The 21102-nt window shown below is 31.0% G+C and overlaps 1 protein-coding gene across 1 annotated transcript in view; it reads left to right on the top strand.

Annotated features, from left to right (window-relative positions):
* The window catches only part of Ncam2 (neural cell adhesion molecule 2), a 390522-nt gene that overhangs the window by 358199 nt on the left and 11221 nt on the right, over positions 1–21102 (top strand). The gene's annotated exons all lie outside the window — the stretch shown is intronic.

The raw sequence follows: 21102 nt of genomic DNA on the forward strand, positions 1-21102 counted from the left end.
CATTACCTGAGATTTTATGAATAAGATACTGGTAAATAAAAATCCTTCTTTAAGACCGGGAAGATAAAAAAATTTGAAGTTTAAATTGATTAATTTTTTGTATAGATGATCTTATGCAATATTCATCTATATACAGATATTTTTTGTCATAAAGTTTATTACTCATATGCATTTATAAATAATTATCTTCCAAATAATGGGCTTCATATAAAGTTTAGATATGAATTTTAAGAATACAATTTTATGCTGTAATAACCTGCTCGAATTATATTCATAAACAGCATATTCCTTTTTAAATTCTTTTGAAGTATTTTTCTATCTGTTTATTTTGTTAGACATTGTATTCCACTCAAGCTCATGATTCTGCTTTAAAATTAGTTTTACATTTATAATACACTTTATTTTGATTAAGAATAAATGTATTATAAAAGACACATAATTTGTTTATGAATAAATAGAATATACAAATTGAACTCATTGAGATTTCAAAAGCCAAATCCATTTTGCTATTGTACATATATACAGAATATTGAGCTTCAAATTTATTGTTATAAAAATGATTAAAATGATATATCTGAAATTTAAGACTGATAAAATTGCTATGGCTTATTTACTAGTAGAGTACCTTTGAACAATAAATATAACACTATATTTATGAATTGACCATAATATTATGTTCTAGAGAATTATCAGACATCAATATACATTTGTAAAATATTGAACAAATTATTTTAGCTCTAATTTGTTTATTTTCACTTGTATTTAAAAATCTTTATCAATTGCTCCTTTTTGCTTTTTGCTGCTCCTTTGTAATGAAAGCAGGTATGATTTTTGACTCACCATATTATTGGAGCACACAATTCCTTTTGTATATCATTAGAAGCTAGTAATTGGGATATTCTATCAGATGAAGACATGCAATGGACAAGTATGTTCTTTCAGTTTGGATAAGCCCAAAAACTTACATGAATCACTGCTAAGTAAGGCTTACCTGAAAGGTTTAATTTCTGTAGTCAAGAACATTAAGCATAATATTTCTAGTGAATTAAAAGATAATATTTGTGTGATTGCTACTTGAATTCAAAGAAACCGAATCTTTTCAAGGATGGTTAAATGAATAAGACCAGAAAAATCAGCAATTACTTGAAGGGCAAATAAAAATGCTTTCCTATAATTCATGTTACCTTTAGAATACAAAATAAGTAAGTTTAGACAAATCATAAAATCATGGTCTAACAATGTAGAACTTAATTTTAGCTCTTTGTAATTTTCAATGGTGTCCAAATATTGACACTACAACCTCACAGTATTACCTTTTAGCACATAATGAAACACAAAATTATAAATTATGGTCAAGATCATTAATTTCAAAACAATTTTGATATTGTTCAATAAGGTATAGAGAGTATGACAGTAGATAATTGACTGCATCAATTGATAATTTGTATAATTTTATTTTCCTTACATCTGTGTCTTTGTTACATTCACTTACATTTTAATTGTAATTTTTCAAGTTTTAATTATTGCTCTTAAATCTGTATGCTAATTAATCAGAGTAGATTGTACTGTGGACTGTAAGAGGCTTATGTATACTGAAGTACAATGAATGCTGTAATTCACAGTGGGATATCATTGACTTCTTTCTTATCAGTATATATGTTCAACATATAAATGTAAATAATTTCAATTTTTAAAACAATGACCAAAATGTTATCAGATTACCACGTTATAAACCTCATTGATAATTTTCATTACATAAACTTTTTGCAAGGAATGATTATTTTAAAAATGTTTTCTATAAAGTTTTAATCACTGTCTTGTGTCAGAGTAATTTTTTTCTAGATAAATGTTAATAGATATGTGTACATGATTTATTAATTTTTCTCTTTTTTTTCTTTTTTACCGTTGTTTTATTTCTTTTATTTTATTTTCACATTAAAAATTTAATTATTTTGTTATTTATTTTATTGTGTTCTATGTTCAAAAATATTTTCATCATGCAGATAATTGCTGTGAAGAGAATACAGGTGAAAATGGAGGCCAGTCATGGCAGCTGAACGCTCTTGGGTTTTCTCTCATTATCACCATGAGTTTGTCTTGCTTGTTTTAATGTTATTGTCTTCTATGGTATTGCCTGAACAGAAATAAGGAGAAGAGTAGCAACAGAATAATCAAATACTATAACTAAAATCTTTTGCAGTCCAATTTATGTTTTTAACAATTAGCCTCTTTCTGTCTTTACCAACATAAAAACATTCCAGAAATATTTATTCTCTCAACTATTTTGAACAACAATATGCTTTGATGTAAAGCCTTCATTTCACAAAGTAGACATTGCTATAAGTAGCGTCCATTGTACATTGAACTCAAGCATTTTATATAACCAGTCCTTTTTCATTTAATTAGTTTGCAAATGTAATCAACATCTCTAGGTATTAAGCATGTAAAAATTGTGGTTTTATATAATTGTGAGTCACCTCTATTAGTCTTTTAAACTGTTTAAAGAAAATTTCTGGTTTAACAAACATTTATAAGATTTTATAGATTTTACCATTTATATAAAATACAAACTTGATATCCAGTTATACCAGATACATATACCCGTTATTTATTCTCTTTTCTTCAGTTTTGAGATAATATCTGAAGTAGCAAAAACGAACTAAGTATCTTCCTTTAAATCTGAATATCCAATTAATGATTTCTTAAGTGAAATTATCTCTACCATTGTCTGAAATAAATAACCTTAATGTCATTATGTTGAAATGTTGCTCGATACAGTAAATTCACATTATATTTTAGCTGAAACCAAGTATTGCAGATGTGACAGCCTATGCAGTTACATATTGAATTTTTCTGAATGCCAAACAGTCACTGTCTTTGGAAGCTTCAAAATAAGAAATGAATATTAGAGGTAATACTTTCAAGGATATGAAAATGAGATGAAAACCAGAGCCTGCTGTATTCAAAATTTCAAAAGAAGTGCAATTTGAAGAAAGACATGAAGGGTATCTGTTTTTTTTCCAGTTTCAGTTATTTGAAAATGACAAGAAGGTCTCTTTTGCTTTGAAACACATCTTAGTGATGTGCTTAGGCCTACTTAGGCCAATTAAGAAACCACACACACACACACACACACACACACACACACACACACACACACACACATTTGCTTATGTATGCCATTTGTAGGCAAACATAACAGTTTTTATTTGCTAAATCAACTAATTTTCAGTTTTTGAGATTTACCCATTAAAATTAAGTATTTGGCTTATCTGTAAATTCTCTGTGCTTTTGGGATACCCAAACACATTATTTATTATTGTTATTATTATATATGATGAATTATGTGAGATACAACAAGATTAGATATGAATTAACAATCAGTTTGTTTTAATTTATGATTTAAAATGTCTTTGCTTTCAACTATTGTTTTTGTCTTATAGCTGGCAAAATAAAATAAAAATATGATTCATTCAAGGATAATTTTTTTCCTTGTTGAAACATAGCAAAAACAAATCCAATTCATTGGATATGAAAATCGAGCTGATATTTTGGAATTTTTTTAATTTTGAAAAAATAACATGAGCCATACTTTCTTACTGATGTAGCTATCTGTGACTTTGCACTAACTTCCTTGGTATTCCCTTAAGAGATGATAGATTCATTACTGATGAGTAGAAAATACTGAGAATGAAGAAAACTAAAGCAACATTTCTACACATGTTTCTTTCCATTCTTCAGTGCATAATTTAATCATTACAATATGTTGAAAGATGTCAATTAACAAGAAACAGTTACAACTTATTTAACTTATCTTGAAATGATTTTTGAAGCATGATGTATGTGCCAATTAGTTAGTTTCAATTAATTTTGAAGCTTATGTACCACACCTCAGCATTATCAAGAGTGATACAAAGAGCACTCACGGACAAAGTTACACAGATACACAACATATCATTTTGTAGCACTCAAAATAACCACTGTGTGCATTGGTGTTTTATATCATAGAACTGAAGGAACAAAATACTGAATAATGAAGTTATTGTGTTGCCCCAAAGGACCATAGAAATTATATACTTATTTATGCCTTGGTGAGATTTTTGTTGTTAGGTTTTGTCTTTTATTGTTTCAGCTTCAGTACAGTGTGAAAGCAAAAAAAGAAAATTTGCTTTTTTACCCTTTTGTCTACTTCATATCAATCTTCCATCATCTGCAATATGATCAATAATAAATCATAAAATGTCATATTCTCCATAGTTGCTATCAATCATTTTTCTACTGTTTGTTTTTAAATAAATTTAATTATTGAATGTCTACATATACAAATGTGTGTATTGACATGAGTATAGTATATACTGTTATAGGTAATTAGAGAAACATTTGTCTAACAATATGTGTATAATAACTCCCAATGTTAAAATATTTCAGTAGTTTTTAACCATTCTCTGATGGAGCTAAGTGAATTTGCTTATGCATGATTATCCATGTAATCTGCATGTATATGTATGATATCAGGGTATCTTTTTATTCATTCCAGAATGTCCATTTTCTCTTACCAATTCTGGCACAGTAACCCTAGAACTTAATTTCAATGGACTCCCCCACAAATAAAATTATTATTATTATTATTATTATTATTATTATTATTATTATTATTTACTAAGGCATTGTGTCCTGGAAATAGATGCCTAGGAGATAGCAGTAGGTTCTTCCCTCAGACAAATTGGCATTACAAATCCCCTTTATTATAATTATGTGAATTTATATAACTAAGCATACTTTTATAAAATCCTTTGTTTCAAAAGTCTTAAAGGTGCATGTATGCATAACAACACCTAACAAGTATGATTTTGAAAATTCAATGCTTTTATCTATTGTTTATTTTTTTCTAATTTATCTAAGTACCTAAGAGTTTTACAAAACACATATTAATAAATTTAAAACATTAGATTAATATTTACAATGTGTTATCTATATAAGTATAATTCGTTTCAGTTATACTTATTGATGACTAATCCTTTCACAGAATTCATTTTCTAATAGACTTAAAATATTCATATTTTGAAATTATTTAGAAGAATGTATAAGACTTTACAATTATGAAGCTAAATGATAACTACCATTTATTCAAATATTGCTCATTTAACATTGCCCATGTATTTGGATTTATTTATTCTTAAATCCATGTAGTCCTTTTTTTTTCCCAGTGGTTCCCCTATATTTTAATTTGCCCATTCTATTCATTCATCAAGCATATTGTACACAAAAATTAGCCATGTACAATTAAATCAAGATGAATATATCTAGATACATAAACATTCAGTTATTATATGATATTCGCACATTAAGAATAAAAAATAATTTTTAAATTGGAAATTAAAGATTCATAACATTATGCCAACATGAGAAAGTAATATTTTAATGTTATTTTCAAGGATAATTTTTAACATTATATATGAGAACATTTCAAAAAAAATATAAGAATACTGGTAAAGTAAAACCTTAAAAATTTGAAAGTTATTTTAAAAATACAAAGTTGTTTAATTTTGTTGTGATATTAGAAGCATTGAGAATTTTAGATAAATTATTTGTGGCAGTAACTATTGTCATTCATATTTCTCTGATATTATGATGCAAATCCATAAATGCACAGACATATATAGAGGTAGCTAATATAAATAATTTTATTTTTAGGTATTTTATAATGATTGTTTTTATTGGTATAGGCTGCTCTGACTTTTTCCTATATTAATTAAGTGAAATTAAGTAACCTTTTTCTTTTCAAAAACATATTTTTATTATTATATCACCATTTAAAAAACAATTTACCCTTTCTGACATTTATTTTCTTTTGTTTAGAAATGAGTGTATGTCCTGAACTTTGTTTTCTGCTAATTATACATACAAATTGTGTACCTGCCCCAGTACTTACAGAGAAATATATCATAAAATTTTGATAGTCCAACACATTTAATGGTTTGATCACATTTGTTTGTTTCAAGCAATTGAATATATAACAGCTTTTGAAATAGCTTTTAAATTGATTTTGAAACTATTTTAAATTAAAAGGCAATATCTATACCAATTATGTCATATATAAATACAGAGTTAATTTTAAAATAGTATTTTAAAGTTTTCATTATGTTACTCTTTTCAGTACTGACAAAATCAGCTAATATTCTATAATCAATATTTTAAAATTGTATTAATTTTTTCACAAATGTCAAACTGTATGTTTAGTGTAAATCTAATTTATATGTTCAATGATAAGACAATAATGACTTTCATGTCATTCTTTATGTTATAAAACTTAAATTTGTTACCTTGTCTAAGACGATGTACTGGATAAATTTAGCAATCATTTACTGAATCTCCTTAACTAAGAGTTACTAAGTTAGGGTTAACTTCTAACCCTAAATTGTTTGCTAGATAATGCCACAGTTAATATAAATTATATCATTAAACCAATCTATCCAAATGTGTTGAAATTGAAAAAAAAAACAGTATTGACAGGTATAAATGAATATGTGTGCATAATGTGTTTTAAACGATCTTGTGGAACACAGACTTGTGACTGAGATCCTTGGGACATTGGTATTTACTTTATCTCTTTGAAAGTACAGTCATGCATTCACCCACATATACCTAAACTTCATTTTAAATGTGAACTAGCGTTGATTGTGATATATCTAGCTGTCAACAGTTCCTTAGTTTTGGGATACTCAAAATGAATTAGTATATTCTTTATCACTTCATTCTAGAAAAGACAGTATACAGTTGAATAATTATAAAATGTAGAATCCTTTAAATACGTCACTTGATTCATTTATATTCCATGCGTGTACTTAATGAACAATATTCACTCCTTGTCTTTTCAAGCAATGTAAACTAAAGCTACTTCTTTACGCAAGATCCACAATTCAAACCTATTTATAAATATTTCTCTCATATTTTTTACAATGGCTTTATGTATAAGTTTTATGTTTGAAACTATTTTGATCATTTTAATTGCATTTGCTTTCATCCCAGATTATTTTATTGGTGATATGTACGTGTTATAAATGTATTGTCTTTGGTATCATCACTTATTTAACACCCTCACATATTCCCAAGTGCTATGTGTAATCTTGTGCATGTGTTCCATAGTGTATTGAATGTCATTTTATTTTATGTATCTCTGTGTCTTCTCCATTATTGTAATAAAGAAAACTGAGGAAAATCTTGGTTATATGTGTTTTCTTTATTACTGTTACAGCCTTTTTGTCCGTCTGTGTGTTTTCATTTTCAGCTTGGTCAAATTCAATATCTCAAGACTTTATTTGTTAGTGGCAAATGGGTTTTAGTGAATGTTTTCAATTTTGAGATAACAGAAGTATAACTCTTAAAAATGTCTTCTTATAAAATAATTTAGAAACAGTACCCAACTTTGTTCAAATAAAACTTATTACTGAGTTCTCAGGAAATTAAATCACTCTTTGGATACCTAAATAGTCTGAAGAATTTTTGGTAAGACACACAAGCAGTGCTTCATCTCTTGTCATTTCTTTAACACTACAATGATATTTAAAATGTTCAAAAAGAAGTATCCAAATAAAATACTTTACCAATGAATAAATTAATTAATTTCAATTTTAAAGACACCATATGCTAAAAATTAAAATGTTATTTTTATTGGTTTTCAAAAACTCAATTGCACATATACAAAATATTGAATGGAAAATTATCCAAAGTTTTGGAATTTATGTCTGTACATATTATTATTTTTTATTGATGTTTATTGAGCTTTACAGTTTTCTCGGCTACCCTCCCTTCCTCTCCCCTCCCCTCTCACCCCTACCCCCCCAAACCCCATGCTCCCAATTTACTCAGAAAAGCTTGTCTTTTTCTACTTCCCATTGTTGTCTAAATTATCTGGGATTGTGGTTTATAGGCTGGTTTTCTTTGCTTTATGTACGTATTATTCTTATGAAAGAAAGTTAACTAATCAGAAGAAATATAATATATGTAGCATATATTTTGGTTCAATGATAAGATCTTTCAATTAAAAATAGGAAAAAGCCCAAAAGAATCATCTTTACCTGTTTGTGTCTCTCCACTCACTATGACATCTATTATCAAGGATGAAAAAATGTATTTTGTTTTCTTACAGATCCACAACTGAGGTATAGTGCCATTCCCCCAAAAATATCAAACCAGTCACAGTTTTCTTCCTTTGAGATGAGAACTTTATTTCACAGACTAAGCCTAGATTTTCACCTAAATCAATATGAAAAGATTCAAGTTCTCAAGAGCCTTTCTTTATGCCAACCATTTTCCAGTGTTAGATCAAACTGTCTTCCACCTCTGTGGAAAGTGAACCCACACTTCCATCACACAGTCTACCTTACCTTAGAGATCACTCTTGCTGGTTGACATTTTGTGTTTATGGAAAAATGCGTTACTTGCACCCACTGTCATGTCACCAGAAAACAGGGTCATTGCATAAAAATCTATCTACCCTTTCCTTCTCCTCTTCCTCTGGAAAAATCTCTTCCAGTTCACTGTCTGCACAGATTTGCCATGTCTAGAAGGCCATCTACATAGAATTATGGCAGAGGCAGACCTAGGTTATTTTTTTCACCTATGTAGGATATCTTTAATGTGTTTTGGTTCGCTTCACATAAAATTTCATAGTAAACAATGATGTTTCATTTTATCAATATACTTCAGTTTATCCAATCAGTTTTTGAAGGATGTCTTGGTTGCTTCTTACCTTCCTATATATGAGTAAATAGAAAATATTCACTTCTATACTGGATTAAAGATATACTAAGACACATTACATTATTAAAATTTCAAGTTCCATATTATTTTTAAGATATATAATTTAAAAGAAGATTGCCTAGTATATTATAAAATCAATAAAAACATTGATAGTGTAGAATTTAGTATTATAATGAATTAAGCAATTTGGAGTTTCTAAAAAAAAATTCTGTGTCTTTTGGTTCTAAATCTTATACATTTGTTGAACATTTTTTTGTTGTGTTATTGGATTTGCTTTGCCAGTATGTTATTGAATATTTTTTCATCTATGTTTATGAGGGAGATTGGTTTGTAATTATCTTCCTTTGTTGAGTCTTTGTGTGGTAAACTGTAACCTCATAAAAAGAATTTGACAATGTTCCTTCTGTTTCTATTATGTGGAACACTTTGAGCAGTATAGATCTTAGCTCTTTCTTGAAGTTCTGGTAGAATTCTACACTGAAATCATCTGACCCTGGGCTTTGTTTGTTTGTTTGGGAGCCTTTTGATGATGGGTTCAATTTCCTTACAGTTTAAAGGTCTTTTTAAATAGTTCACATAATCTTGATTTAATTTTGGTATGTATTATACCTATCCAGAAAATTTTCCATTTCTTTTACATTTTTCAGTTTTGTGGATTATAGGCTTTTTGTAATATGACCGAATGATTCTCTGGATTTCTTCTGTGTCTGTTCTCATATCCCCTTTTCATTTCTGATTGTATTAATTGTGATATTCTTCTCTGCCTTTTGATTAGTTTGGATGAGGGTTTGGAAAGTCCAGTTGAAAAGTGAGAGGAGTGAGAATATGAGAAAAGGGGTCAAGTCCGTTATGGGGACCCCCACTGAAACAGTTTACCTGAGCTAATGGGAGCTCACCAACTTCAGCTGGACAGGAAAGGAACCAACATAGGACCAAACTGGACCCTCTGAATGTGGGTGACAGTTGTATAGCTGGAGCAGACTGCAGGGCCTTTGGCAGTTGTACCAGGATTTATCCCTACTGTTTGTACTGGCTTTTTCAGAGCCCGTGCTTTTTGGATATATATCTTGCTCAGCCTAAATACAGTAGATAGGTCCTTAGACCTTCCCCAAAGCAATCTATCTTACTCTCTCTGATGAGTGGATGGGGATTGGGGGGCGGGGAGGTAGAGGGAATGGAAAGAGGAGAGGGAATGAGAATTGGGATTAGTAGGTAAAATAGAAAAAGATAGTTTTCTTTTTAAAAAATACGAATAAATATCTAATTTTATACACTAGTTTTCAATTCTTAGTAACATTTTAAAAACATTGCTCTTTTATGTTTCTTTTCTGCATCTTAAATGCATATTAATTACATAAAATGAAGTTGATAAAAAGAGATACTGGAGTTAGGTTTCACAATTTACACTTTGCTGATCAATTTGTACACATCTGGAGATTTATATTTGTTCATTTTTAGGTTATGTGTATGAATACTTTGCCTACATATATGTATGTGTGCTCTTCGTGCCTGCAGTGGAGAGTAGAGCACATGAGATCACTTGGAACTTAAACTGTAGACGATTATGTGTAGCCACATGGACACTGTGAGTTTGTCTGGGGTCCTTTCTAAGAGCAATACACACTCACAACCTTTGAACCCTCTCCCAAGCCTCAGATATAGAGATATTTATTTTTTCTTGTATCAGTGAAAACCTTCATTTTCTAATGGAAAAAAGGCACAGCTATCATACAACCTAAATGTATAACATCACATTTTAATAATACACAAAGAGAATGGAACATGTAAAAATCAGTGTAAAAATATCACTCTATATAGATACTCATAAGATATGTAATAATTTCTTCTGTGGCCTTTGTAAAAATTTAGAAGATCTTTTAATTAAATGGACACATATTCAACAAAATTACAAAGTTCTGCTATTTGATGTAGTTATCAGAATAGATTTTTGTACTGCAAGCCCTTGAGATATTCATATCATATCCAGTAACATGAACAGTTACACCAGCAAATGTTGTTTACTATTTGGAATTAATGTGTTCATTGTTGTTTAAATTGCCATATTTTGTTCCATTCACCTTTAATTATGTTAAAATAACAATCCTAAGAATTTGACAAATTTCCTTTAAAATTTCTAAGAAGCCTGTATTAAAATTTTAAGTTCTATGAGAAAGGTAGTTCTTTTCAAGATAAGCAATTACGAGTAGTTCAGACAGAACTCAAATTAAAACCTTCCTCCTGCTTCAGGTTTCAAAGTACAGATATAATAAAGAAAATGGCATTGTGACCTCCTACGTTAATCATGTTTTGCATAGTACTTTTGAAAATAGATAAATACCAAACCTTAAGTTAGGTTGATCAAATATTTAAATGACATGATTTATATGATGTGTCTCAAGAACTACTCAAAAGTATATTCTTAATCAAGTATTCTTCACTATACACATACATAATACTTATTCATCAGTATAGATATGCGTACCATATCATTTCACAGAATTTGCCAGTTAATTTCAACAAACATTAAGACATGAGGCTTTGTGTCACATTCCCCATCTCCCACATGGAAAGATCAACCTGGGTATTCTCATGACTGCAAGGATTGTAAAAAAGCAGACAACATGGGAAAAGGGGGGAGTATGGACAGTGTTATATCTAAGACTGCACATGCTCTCCTGCTTTATGGTAGTTCTTACCTCCCTAACTGGGTGTATTCAGTGGCTTCATAATATCATTTGAGAAAAGATCATTATTGCAAAGCTTTAGATCCATGTATCTTTCTTTTAGGGCCCTCTTTGTTGTCTAGATTCTCTAGGATTTTGAAATTTCGGCTAGTTTTTCTGTGCTTTATGTCTAAAACCCACTTATGATATTTGTCTTTCTGGGTCTGGGTTACCTCCCTCAATTTGACTTTTTTAGGTAAATCTTTTGCCCATACATTTCAAGATATCATAATTTTTTCCTCTGTGTAGTACTCCATTGTGTAAATGTAGCACATTTCCCTCATCCATTCTTCAGTCGAAGAGCACTTAAGTTGTTTCCAGGTTCTGGCTATGATAAATAATGATGCTATGAACATAGTTGAGCACATATCTTTATTGTATGATTGTGATCCAGTGATACCACTTTTGGGTATATACCCAAAGGATGCATAATCATAACACAAGGTATTACATACTATATCAACACAACTTGAGCTAGTTAGCAATATAAGCAGTTTTATATCAGATTGATTTTAATTGAAGTGTACTTGAAAAGTTTTCAATAAATATTTTGTCATGAGAGTAAATATATTTTCTTCAAAAGAATATATATTTTATTCAAAAGAATATCATAGACAGAATCAATTGTACAAAAAAGAACATAATAAATATTAAAATACAAAGCAAGGGCTAGAAATATGGATCAGTGGTTTACATAGGTAGCTATTCTTTCAGAGGACCTGAGTTCCATTCCAAGTACCTATGTGGTGAGTCACAATTATCCTAACTCGAGCACCAAGGGATTTGATGCCCTTTTCTAGTTTCCCAGCATACCATACATGCAAATGGTGTACAGACATATATGCAGGCACAATACCTATTCACATAAAATAAAACAGAAGTAAAAGCTAATAGTAAATACTTTGTAAGGCAAGCACAATCTTTAATTTTTTTTCCTTTTTAGTAGTTGTTTATTTTCATATTGTTTTCTATTCATTATGTGACTTGATTGAAGTTCTCAAACAAAATAATAAAATAGAAATAAAAGTGTCAGTTTCACTAAAACTAAGCATGAAAAATGTAATTATAGATCTGAGATATACTGAATTTACTTCTCTACCTAACATATCAGGGAAGTAATTGAAAAGTGGTCCAGAGGAAGATATATACTAATTTCAATCATTGTGTTGTAGACAAGTTTTTTTTTTCTTCAATTCACAATTTCAATGGATGATGTTGGGACCAATTGAGTCCTGACCTTTAGCTGCTCTTCCCTGTCTAGAGCCTTCTAATTGAAGTTAATAGAAGCTGTGCCTAGCCTAGAGGATCAGAGGATGGGATTTTCACCTGTTGGCCATTGACTGCAGGGTATTTAAGCCTCCATGGTGCTATTAAAGGGGACTTTTTTTTACCAGTGATTGAAGGTCGGGTATCGGTCTGTCTCTGCGTGTGTTTCCTCAACCTCCAGCCCCTTGTCCGAAGCTCGCAAATTGGGTTCTAGCGCATAGAGTGCAGACGGTGGGGGGGAGGGGGGGCAGTGCGCGGCAGATTATAATCTTTCAATGCATCTTCATTGGTGAAACATTCATTGGCCTCCTATTCAATGCAATATAAAGCATCAACTGGACAGTGAAACTGCAGTTGATCAGATATTTGTTTCAGATTAAAATTAATATGAATTACAATAGAATAGATTTATCCATTCAGGGCAGGCCATGAGCAAGCTGAATTCTGAATGACACCCGTGCAATCATAATATTTACCAATAATACCAATGAGTGTAACTGTTTGAAAGTATTGGAAGGTTTAGGAGGTGTGGCTATGATGCAGGAGTGAGTTACTAGGATACACTTTCAGGTTCTAAATGTCCATGCCAGGGCAGTCTCTTCCTGGTGCCTGCAGAACAGGATGTAGAACTGACAGCTACCTCTCTAGCACCTTGTCTGCCTGAAATCTGCTGTGCTTCCCACTATGATAATAAGACACTAAGCCTCTGAAGACTGTGAGCAATTCTCCCAGTTAAATGAATTGCCTTCGTCATGGTGTCTTTTCACGGCAAGATAATACAAACTAAGACAATGCCTGATCACAATTTAATATTATATAGTATTGTCATTAGGATTTTTACACAATGTGTTGTTTATTTCATACACTCTACTCCACCTTTCAGCTCAAACTTCTCCTCTCTATAACCCTCAACCTCATGTCCTACATTTTCATTTTTATTTTAAATACTCACGAGTTCTCTTTTTACTGCCCAGGATGTAGGGCCATCCACTGGAGCATGGCCGACCAACTAGGAGTCACATCGTTAAATTAAACACATTATCTGTTCCTCGGAAGTCATCAATTGTCAGTATCTCCTCAGTTATAGGTGCAGAGTCCTCAAATCCTTTCACTTACATGCAAGAGTAACTGACTTGATAGACGGACTTGCACCTTTCATCATAGCTACTGTGATTTCATGGTTGCATTGGACCTATCCTATCCAGACAACAATATTCCATCCCAAATTTCCATAATTTCTGGCTGTACCAAACTTTTCATCTCATATGTGATGCTCTCTGAGTTTTGTGTGTTCAGGGAGTTGATGTAGATGTCCCATTTGTGGTTGAGTACTTCACTGACATTCATTCTATGACCACTGATCACTTGTGAATTCACGTTAGTTAACTGCACACAGAAACTGTGTTCAAATTTAAGAGCTTTTCGAATCCGCACATAGAGAGATATAAATTTAGAGGAATGTTTTACACAAAATATATTTAATATAAGGGGTGTACTAAATATGCTCATGGGGGTTCTAAGCTTCCCAGACTTCATATAATTTTATAATCTTAATATATAATTAGAACAAAATTAACTGACCACATATTGTAACATGTAAGAAGCAACACTTAGTAGTTTAACAAAAGTGTTCAACTATAACAATTAACAAACATACCAGCTTGCTTCTGTGATTTTAAAGTTATGTACTTTCAAATCAGTAGTCTCTTAAGTATAATTATGAATAAAGGAAAGATGAAAAACTAACTAAAGTTTCTAATAGAAGTAATAAGGTCCATTCATATACAAAACAAGTATCTCTGTGTAAAAAGTTTAAGTGATTTATGAGTAGTATATCTGATGACTATATTTTATAATTTCAAGATAAAATATTTAAACTTTATTTTCCACTGTTATTCATTTAATTTATTCCTGTTATTGTCATAAAATAATTATCATATATTGAACATATTCTAAACTTCCTCAGTGTTCTTCTACTAACCCTCTTTCCATACCCTCATCATTAAACCCCTTCCTTATCTCAGACCATTTTACTCCCAGATTTTATTGTATACACATTCATGACATTATGGATTTAGAAAGAATCCAGAGAACATGAATTGTGGAGCATGTTAGTTTGTCTTTCAGAGACTTTTATCCTTCTATATGGATTTTAAAGGTGTTTGCTAGTTGTTTCTGTGAAGAGTGAATTTGAAATTTCATATGTGATTGTGTTGAGTTAATAGACCTTTTCTGGTGACACAGTCTGCCGCGCAACGCAGCCTGGTCTGTGTTCTATGCGCTAGACCCCACTTCGCGAGCTTTGAGCTAGGGGCTGGAGGTTGAGAACACAGACCAACAAAAAGACCTTTCAACACTGGTACCAAAAACCCCTCTTTAATAGCACCATGGAGGCTTAAATACACTGCAGTCAATGGCCAACAGGTGAAAATCCCATCCTCTGATCCTCTAAGCTAGGCAGGGCTTCTAGTAACTTCAATTAGAAGGTTCTAGCAGGGAAGAGCAGCTGAAGGCCAGGACTCATTAGTCCCAACACAGTCACTTTCACAATATTATTTTTTTTCTAATTTATAGTATAAACAATTGTACCTTATTTTGTGTCTTTTTCAATTTCATCCTACAGTATTATAAAGCTTTTATTATTCAGATCTTTCTTTTCTTTGGTGTTTTATTTCCTTTTGTCAGAGTTTTTCTAACATACCAATAAGAGAGTAAGGTTATATTTTGGTGTACAGTTTTAGGTGACTTAGTCCATATTACAGAAACATGGCAACAGTACACCACCTGGTGAGATTACAGTTACAGAAAGGATGGAAAGAACAAGAAATGTAACTGGTTAACCCAAGCTAACCATTACCTTCTAATATCTCCAAAATCATCCCCCAAAGTGCCTCCAGCTGTGTTCAAACATGAGCCTTTTCACTTCAAACACCATTATACTCTTGGACTCCATAAACTATGGCCTTCTCTGGCTACTAAGTGCATTCAGTCCAACTTACAAAGCACCCGGATCATGCACCACCAATCCTCTAAATTACAAAGTCAGAAGTGTCTTTTGAGACACAAGAAAGTCCTTACAACATTGACACATAAGTTGAATGGTTTGGGCGTATAATGGCACAGGATAAACATTCCCATAGCAAAAGTATAAATTAGAGGAATAGCAAGGAATGACTCGACAAAAGCAAAAGCAACACCAAAATGAAGCAGAAAAAATTAAACTAAATCCTTTAACTCTATTCCTAGCATCTGAGTTTAGTGACAAAACCATTTGGCAAACAACTTGGGTTCCCGGTCTGCTGTTTGCACCACAGATGTTCTCTCTGTGGCTTCCTACACTTCTTTCAGTTTTTCTTAGTAGATGTCTCATAACTCTGGTATCTCTGAAATAGCGGGTACCTACTGTGACTTTGCTTCGTCTTCAGAACTGTGTGTCATAACCTCTCAAAACCTTTCCTCACACTCTGATTGTACTATGTCTTGCTTGTGCTTGAAAACAGTGGTTCTGTTATTTTCATCCTTATATGTGTAAAAAGTTCATATTGAAATGTTGCCAATTCCTACGGTTTCTGCGTGGTCCCTGAACAAAATTCTTGGATCATAGCTGGAGTAGCTTTTGTTTGCCTGATTGGTTGAATCTACAAGATCGCTCTCCTAGGCAATTTCTTTTTGAGTGCCATAATCCCTTCAGTTTTTCCAGTCTCCTCCCACTATTGCTATTATGTAGATATCTTTTTATGGAATATTCAGTCCAGCTTTTGATCATTTAAAAAATATTCCTGCTGAAAATAAGGGCAGACTTTCTGAGCCTTTTTTTTTCTGATTTTTACTTTATGGTTGTCATTTTTTTCTCACTGGAAGCTGAGAGCTCTTTACACAGCACACATGGATCTTTCCTCAGAATCCAGACATTTTTTTTTCCTTCTTAACAAAAGTATGTATTTTGTTTGCCCTTAAATCTTGGATGTTTTTCAGCAATCTTCATGTTTATTATACATCTTCTGCCTGCTTATTCTCTGGAGATTCTAACATCCATGTCTGCCTATAGTGCAGTAGGACATCTCCTTTTTCTACAACCTTGAATGATTTTCTTGTATCTCTTTATTGGTGCCCTGAAATTAGGCTTCTTCATTTCTGCAATGCTTCTTGGTCACAGCCATGCAATGTGGAACAGAAGTGATGAAACTCTTCTTGAAAGAAGCCTGTTGCTAGAGGCTATATGCCAGTCTCTGTTTCTTTAACACATCTCATCCCTAAGATTCTAATATGCAATTCTCATAGAATTTAAATTTGAGTTAATTGAGCCTTTCTTTTATACAAATAACAATTAAGGAAGATACATTTGAATATGCGTTATGAGATATATCTTTATTTTTATTTTTACTTTTTATTGTTTTTATTGAGCTATGCATTTTTCTCTCTTCCCTGCTTCTCTTTTCCAGCATATACTTTCTAAAACATTTCCAGAACAGTTAATATTTATGTGTATCCTTTATTGCATTGTATCCATATTTCAAATTTCTTTTGTTACACAAGACATTCTCAAACATTTGAGGTTCAATGATCGTGTTTTTAAAAGAATATTAAAGCACCATCAATTAATTTAAATTTTTAATTCAGAATTGCTCAAAAATCAACACTAAATTTACTTCTGTTGGACATAATAAAAACTTAGATATTCCTTCTTTATTCTCCAATAGACAAAATTCCATTGAGATACAAGACACATGCACATCACATTTATGTTTGCAACCTCTTCTGCATGGAGCAGAGATATATGTGTATCTGTATACGTTGATAGTGAAGTTATCAATTGATATTTAAAAGTGTGTTGTCCTACCTTGTTTAATCAGCAGCATATACCAAGGAATTATAAAGACCCATCTCTAATGTGAGAACAAAGAGTATAGTTGTGTATTAACACAATGAAAACCTAAATTTTTTGAGTATCTGCCCTGTTTTCTGTACTTGTAACCTACTTTTTTTTTTACAGCACTGAGAAAATTTTAATGAAATTAATAATGAATATCTAAAATAAAACTTAGAACTTGTTCACTATGTCATTATCAAGGCTTGCCAAGTCCTGAAAAAAATTTAATAAACTTAGGGCAAAATAAATTTACACAAATAAATAGAATAGCATTTAAGTTCTAAAATAAAAAGTCAAAAGTAAGGATACTCTGAATCTTTTAGAACAGTGTTTTTTTAAAACTAATATACATATATCAATGATAATAAATTTGATATAAAATAATTCACTGTTTCAGTAGTGCATGTCTTTTATAATAGGAATATATGACATGTATAAAACAAATTTGAATTTAACTCCCTTTTTCTATTTTAGTGCTTTGACTTGTGATTTGTTTGAAGCAAGAACACAAATTTGTAATTACTTGAGAAACTTGGGTATCTAATTTCTAAATTTATTGGAGTTGGAGTTTCTCAGCAATGGATCTGAGAAATGGAATACAGAAACTGCTCAGTAGTTCTTTCATTAGATTTGAGAAGTAAACATAAGCCAATATAGCAACTTAATGCTCTATAATTAACATTTTGATTGTGTACATTTCTAACAAAAATTAATTTTTATAGAATAATGTGAAAGATCAATATAAAAATGCTTTTGACAGAAATGTATTATGTAATTTATATTCTTCATTTGACCCTACTAGCCATTAAATTGTTTTTATTCGATTAATGATAAAGTAAAATGCATTAAATATTTTCTATATCTTTATGTGGTGAAATCTACTATGTTGGTAGTATTTGTAACTATTTGTAGAACACCTTGGGTTAAAGGTGTCTTTATTCTACAATATTTTTGTTCAACGTCAAAGATTTCCTCGGACCTCAGTTTTCGTTCAAATAAGGTAGAAATATAAAAACATTGCTTTCCTATGTTATAAATTTTTCATGAAATTGTAACATGTCACAATAAGTATTATAAAAGTGAGTGCAAATATGAATTTCAAATACTTGAATTGATGGCTTTGTGTTACATTCCAGTTTTCAAAACAATTAAATTACACTGCTAACTTATACAATAAATTTTTTATGCCTTTCAAATTCATGTTAGACTTTGAATCAAAATATTATGATAAATATATGTATGTAAATGTAGGTCTGCAAATCCAAGTTATAAATAAAGTGTTGTACCAAAGTAAATTAGTTTCAGGAAAATGAAGATGTAGTCTTCATAATCACTGTTATACAATGTTATGTATGAAAAATTTAAGCATTTAAATGTATATGTTAGTTCATAATAAAAGAAGAAAAATAGAAACTAAATATTTAAAATATAAACATTTTTTTATCATCTTGGTAGCAAAATTTATTTTGCTTTTACATGAAAATAATTCTAATATTGTATATTTAATCTCATATTTAAAGTGTTTAATTTTGTTTTTCTGGGAAATTAAAACTATTTTGACATCAGTTATCATTATTATAAATTATATAAAACATTTTACAAATAACATTTTTCTAAAGATAGAAATGGCTATCAATACACCTATAAAACTCCCAAAATATTATACACAAAATATTCATTATTGCAAAGCTAACTAGGCTTCCTTGGTTATGTTGTAAAATTTGTTTTCTAAAGAGTAATCAATATTTAATAAGAGATTCTGCCTGCCCATTGCTTGAGATGAACAGAGACACCTTTGCAGCTTAGCTTCATGTTTAAATATTGGCAATGTGGTTTAACAATTTGTTTAAAGGATAATATGGAAGCAATGAGAGTAAAAGATGATTCTTGTTGAATCTTCACACGAGGACGCTTAAGTTCATTATCAGACACAGCATCCTCCCACATGCCTTTTTGCTGCTGTCTAGTGTTTGTTTGCATAACTGTGCTCATTTAAATAAGGAGGAATCCTAGGATTGGAAAAAGGAGATAGAGCTTTATATCTATGTAATACAATTGTGCTTTGAACATGGATTTTCTGTCTTCTGATGCTTTGGATTGTAGGACAAAGCAGTGATTTATCATTAGAACAGACATATGTGAGATTTGTCTTTCAGCAGGCAGAGTAACACTGATTTGTAGAATTTATTGTCATGTGCTTTGTTTAACTATGAGAGGAATTTAAGTGAAGTATAAAGTCTCACCTCATTTGTAATTTCTTTTCAACACAGTTTTTGAAAATTTGGTTTCTCGATCATGTACAGCAAGCAATCCATGGAGCTTACATAGGATTTAAAGATAAACCTTTAGTTTTAAGCATGATCTATACATCTATGTATGTAGGATAAAATAATATATATCTTTTTTTTGGTTCCTTATTAATTATGAAAGGACCATTTTTTATTTTTGATAATAAATATATTTTATCATTAAAGAGCTGTACAATTTAAGAGTGTCCTACAGCTCTTAGAATATATTGCTATTCATAGTGACAAGTGTATGGAGCCATTACACCACCTCCTTTTCCTCTAGGTAATACAATATTCAATTTATTCTCTATAGTACTTATTTTCCTTACACTGTTAGGACTGTGTAATCTTGTCATACTCAACTACAGACATAGGACTCTCAATATTTCTACTTTTTTGTCCCCTCCTCATCCCAGACACCTCTTCACAGGTACAGTCTGCCTAACACTCGGTACTACCCATAAACAAATACCAAGGAAAATAGGCTCATCTAAGAAATGTACCTACCGAATGTATTTGGTTATAATGTACCCTATTAATATAACAACTAATAAAGTATCTTAAATATCATACCTGTATAATGCTTTTAATCTGTTAAAATATTACCTGCAAAACAAAAGCAACCACTTGTTTTTTAAGTAATGATTTCAAAATTATCCTTTGCAGGAATTTAAGAATCTGTCACCTCTGTCAAAGCCAAGTCCTTGGAGCCATCCAATTTAAGTTTTAGTTCGAATGCCAAAATATCATCATACTAAACACTTGTATAACCCTTCTCTAATAAAAGTCATATCGTTTTTTTGTTTGTTTGTTTGTTTGTTTTTGTTCGTTTTTTCGAGACAGGGTTTCTCTGTGGTTTTGGAGCCTGTCCTGGAACTAGCTCTTGTAGACCGGGCTGGTCTCGAACTCACAGAGATCCGCCTGCCTCTGCCTCCCAAGTGCTAGGATTAAAGGCGTGCGCCACCGCCGCCCGGCTAAAAGTCATATAGTTTTTTTAACAGTATGATTACCTATAAAAATACTTTGGTCAAGCATGGTTTGTGATATGATAAAATTCATTACTTCCCTAAAATGAATTGAAGACTACGTTGAATAGAAGTTATTTATCTTCTTTTTAAAGATAATTTGAAAAATATTTAACTTTTTAACATTATTTCTTATAATCAGTAATAAAATATGATTATTAGACAGA

The sequence above is a fragment of the Alexandromys fortis genome, unplaced genomic scaffold, assembly GCF_014885135.2.
Source record: "Alexandromys fortis isolate MF-2015 unplaced genomic scaffold, M_Fortis_MF-2015_v1.1 scaffold_129, whole genome shotgun sequence".
NCBI classification, from domain to species: domain Eukaryota; kingdom Metazoa; phylum Chordata; class Mammalia; order Rodentia; family Cricetidae; genus Alexandromys; species Alexandromys fortis.